Raw genomic sequence first — 5,342 nt, 5'->3', positions numbered from 1 at the left:
AATAATTCAGACTTGTGTTTCATCAAGTAAATATACTCAACATCTACTCGAATCATTTGTGAAGTAAGAAGATAACGATATTCACTGCATGCCTCAGCACTCATTGGACTGCACACATCAAAATGTGTTACTTCCAACAAGTTGCTATCTTGTTCCATTTTACTGAAAACGAGGCTTTTCAGTCATCTTGCCCATGTGGTATGATTTGCATGACTCAAGTGATTCAAAATCAAGTGAGTCCAAACGATCCATCTGCATGGAGTCTCTTCATGCGTGTACACCAATAGACATGGTTCGCATGTCTCAAACTTTTCAAAAACAAGTGAGTCCAAAGATCCTTCAACATGGAGTTTCTTCATGCGTTTTACACCAATATGACTAACATGGCAGTGCCACAAGTAAGTGGTACTATCATTACTATCTTACATCTTTTGGCATGAAAATGTGTATCACTACGATCGAGATTCAATAAACCGTTCCTTTTAGGTGCTAGACCATTGAAGGTATTATTCAAATAAATAGAGTAACCATTATTCTCCTTAAATGAATAACCGTATTGCGACAGACATAATCCAATCATGTCTATGCTCAACGCAAACATCAAATAACAATTATTTAGGTTTAACACCAATCTCGATGGTAGAGGGAGCGTGCGATGCTTGATCACATCAACCTTGGAAACACTTCCAACACATATCGTTAGCTCACCTTTAGCTAGTCTTCGTTTATTCCGTAGCTTTTATTTCGAGTTACTAACACTTAGCAACCGAACCGGTATCTAACACCCTGGTGCTACTAGGAGTACTAGTAAAGTACACATTAACATAATGTATATCCAATATACTTCTATTGACCTTGCCAGCCTTCTTATCTACCAAGTATCTAGGGTAATTCTGCTCCAGTGGTTGTTCCCCTTATTACAGAAGCACTTAGTCTCGGGTTTGGGTTGAACCTTGGGTTTCTTCACTGGAGCAGCAACTGATTTGCCGTTTCATGAAGTGCCCCTTCTTGCCCTTGCCCTTCTTGAAACTAGTGGTTTCACTAACCATCAACAATTGATGCTCCTTCTTGATTTCTACTTTCGCGGTGTCAAACATCGTGAATATCTCAAGGATCATCATATCTATCCGTGATTTGTTATAGTTCATCATGAAGCTCTAGCAGCTTGGTGGCAATGACTTTGGAGAAACATCACTATCTCATCTGGAAGATCAACTCCCACTCGATTCAAGTGATTGTTGCACTCAGACAATCTGAGCACAAGTTCAATGATTGAGCTTTTCTCCCTTAGTTTGCAGGCTAAGAAAATCGTCGGAGGTCTTATACCTCTTGACGTGGGCACGAGCCTGAAATCCCAATTTCAGCCCTCGAAACATCTCATATGTTCCGCGACGTTTCAAAAATGTCTTTGGTGCCTCTACTCTAAACCATTTAACTGAACTTCACGTAGTTATCAAAACGTGTATGTCCGATGTTCGCGACATCCACAGACGACGTTTGGGGTTCTGCACACTGAGCGGTGCATTAAGTACATAAGCTTTCTACTGATCGCATAATCGCTACTATCAACTTTCAACTATATTTTCTCTAGGAACATATCTAAACAGTGGAAGTAAAGCGCGAGCTTACGACATAATTTGCAAAGATCTTTTAACTATGTTCAGGATAATTAAGTTCATCTTATGAACTTCCACTCAAATAGACATCGCTCTAGTCATCTAAGTGATTACATGATCCGAGTCAACTAGGCCGTGTCCGATCATCACGTGAGACGGACTAGTCATCATCGGTGAACATCTTCATGTTGATCGTATCCACCACATGACTCATGCTCGACCTTTCGGTCTCTTGTGTTCCGAGGCCATGTCTGTACATGCTAGGCTCATCGAGTCAACCTAAGTGTTTCGCGTGTGTAAATCTGGCTTACACCCGTTGTATGTGAACGTAAGAATCTATCACACCCGATCATCACGTGGTGCTTCGAAACGACGAACTTTCGCAACGGTGCACAGTTAGGGGGAACACTTTCTTGAAATTTTAATGAGGGATCATCTTATTTACTACCGTCGTTCTAAGCAAATAAGATGCATAAACATGATAAACATCACATGCAATCAAATAGTGACATGATATGGCCAATATCATTTTGCTCCTTTTGATCTCCATCTTCGGGGCTCCATGATCATCATCGTCACCGGCATGACACCATGATCTCCATCATCATGATCTCCATCATCGTGTCTTCATGAAGTTGTCTCGCCAACTATTACTTCTACTACTATGGCTATCGGTTAGCAATAAAGTAAAGTAATTACATGGTGTTGTTTAATGACACGCAGGTCATACAATAAATAAAGACAACTCATATGGCTCCTGCCGGTTGTCATACTCATCGACATGCAAGTCGTGATTCCTATTACAAGAACATGATCAATCTCATACATCACATATCATTCATCACATTCTTCTTGGCCATATCACATCACATAGCATATCCTGCAAAAACAAGTTAGACGTCCTCTAATTGTTGTTTGCATGTTTTACGTGGCTGCTATGGGTTTCTAGCAAAAACGTTTCTTACCTACGCAAAACCACAACGTGATATGCCAATTGCTATTTACCCTTCATAAGGACCCTTTTCATCGAATCCGTTCCGACTAAAGTGGGAGAGACTGGCACCCGCTAGCCACGTTATGCACCAAGTGCATGTCAATCGGTGGAACCTGTCTCATGTAAGAGTACGTGTAAGGTCGGTCCGGGCCGCTTCATCCCACAATACCGTCGAAACAAGATTGGACTAGTAACGGTAAGCATATTGAACAAAATCAACGCCCACAACTACTTTGTGTTCTACTCGTGCAAAGAATCTACGCAATAGACCTAGCTCATGATGCCACTGTTGGGGAACGTAGCAGAAATTCAAAATTTTCCTACGTGTCACCAAGATCTATCTATGGAGAAACCAGCAACGAGGGGAAGGAGAGTGCATCTACATACCCTTGTAGATCGCTAAGCGGAAGCGTTCAAGAGAACGGGGTTGAAGGAGTCGTACTCGTCGTGATCCAAATCACCGGAGATCCTAGTGCCGAACGGACGGCACCTCCGCGTTCAACACACGTACAGCCCGATGACGTCCCCCATGCCTTGATCCAGCAAGGTGAGAGGGAGAGGTTGAGGAAGACTCCATCCAGCAGCAGCACAACGGCGTGGTGGTGATGGAGGAGCGTGGTAGTCCAGCAGGGCTTCGCCAAGCACCGCGGGAGAGGAGGAGTAAGAGAGGTAGGGCTGCGCCAAGAGGGAGAGGTTCTTCCGTCTCTGGCAGCCCCAAAACCCCCACTATTTATAGGGGAAGGGGAGGGGGCTGCGCCCCATCTAGGGTTCCCTCCCCAGGGGTGGCGGCAGCCCCCAGATGCCATCTGGTGGCGGCCATAAGGGGGGGGAGGGGGGAGGCGCACCTAGGGTGGGCCTTAGGGCCCATCTGCCCTAGGGTTTGCCCCACTTCCCCACTTCCATGCGCCTTGGGCCCTGTGGGGGGGGGGGGCGCACCAGCCCACCTGGGGCTGGTCCCCTCCCACACATGGCCCATGCAGCCCTCCAGGGTTGGTGGCCCCACTTGGTGGACCCCCGGGACCCTCCCGGTGGTCCCGGTACGTTACCGAAAAAACCCGAAACTTTTCCGGTGACCAAAACAGGACTTCCCATATATAAATCTTTACCTCCGGACCATTCTGGAACTCCTCGTGACGTCCGGGATCTCATCCGGGACTCCGAACAACATTCGGTAACCACATACAAAACTTCCTTTATAACCCTAGCGTCATCGAACCTTAAGTGTGTAGACCCTACGGGTTCGGGAATCATGCAGACATGACAGAGACGTTCTCCGGTCAATAACCAACAGCGGGATCTGGATACCCATGTTGGCTCCCACATGTTCCATGATGATCTCATCGGATGAACCACGATGTCAAGGACTCAATCGATCCCGTATACAATTCCCTTTGTCTAGCGGTATTGTACTTGCCCGAGATTTGATCGTCGGTATCCCGATACCTTGTTCAATCTCGTTACCGGCAAGTCTCTTTACTCGTTCCGTAATACATCATCCCGTGATCAACCCTTTGGTCACATTGTGCATATTATGATGATGTCCTACCGAGTGGGCCCAGAGATACCTCTCCGTTTACACAGAGTGACAAATCCCAGTCTCGATTCGTGCCAACCCAACAGACACTTTCGGAGATACCTGTAGTGCACCTTTATAGCCACCCAGTTACGTTGTGACGTTTGGTACACCCAAAGCATTCCTACGGTATCCGGGAGTTGCGCAATCTCATGGTCTAAGGAAATGATACTTGACATTAGAAAAGCTTTAGCATACGAACTACGATCTTTGTGCTAGGCTGAGGATTGGGTCTTGTCCATCACATCATTCTCCTAATGATGTGATCCAATGACCATGGTCAGGAAACCGTAACCATCTATTGATCAACGAGCTAGTCAACTAGAGGCTTACTAGGGACATGGTGTTGTCTATGTATCCACACATGTATCTGAGTTTCCTATCAATACAATTATAGCATGGATAATAAACGATTATCATGAACGAGGAAATATAATAATAACCAATTTATTATTGCCTCTAGGGCATATTTCCAACAGGGGCATCAGGTCTTAGATGTTAGGCTTGACTGCGAGGTTTGTGGTATTAGGCCTGGACTATCAGCATCCCTTCATCAACTGGATAGGAGTAGTGAGAGATGTTGCCTAGACGGTGTCTTCAGACTTACTATTGTCTTTCTTTGTAAGGTCTTTTGTGAATAATTAATAAAGTAGTTGCATGGATCGCCCAGATGAAGAGGTCGGGGGTATTCCCTCCTTTTCTTAAAAAAGTTTCCAAGCATGCATGCACTATAATTAATCTAAATTAATGCATGAGTTTAATGAGGGTAGTTTTGTAAAGTATGAGATTCATTCCTCCACTCACAGAATGCCTTGGTTGATGAGATTTGAGATTTGAGCCCTATAAATCAGAAGAGAGGGAGTATTATACTACCTATATTCAATAAATATTTTTCAACTATACAATATAATATATATATATATATATATATATATATATATATATATATATATATGTTTAGTTTGTTCATAGATTATTAATCCAAATGCTTCAAATAGCCAAATATTATTTAAATATGTTTTCACGTATTCCGCCACAACGCACGGGGTATCATCTAGTATATCCAAACCCTTGCCCATTCCCCTCTAACCCAGGCATAGTGGAGCGAAATGCTCTCTTTCCGAGTTCAACTTGAAATCCTTGTTAGAATAAGTTTGAG

The sequence above is a fragment of the Triticum dicoccoides genome, chromosome 4A (assembly GCF_002162155.2).
Source record: "Triticum dicoccoides isolate Atlit2015 ecotype Zavitan chromosome 4A, WEW_v2.0, whole genome shotgun sequence".
Lineage (NCBI taxonomy): Eukaryota > Viridiplantae > Streptophyta > Magnoliopsida > Poales > Poaceae > Triticum > Triticum dicoccoides.
This window is presented reverse-complemented; position numbering follows the sequence as displayed.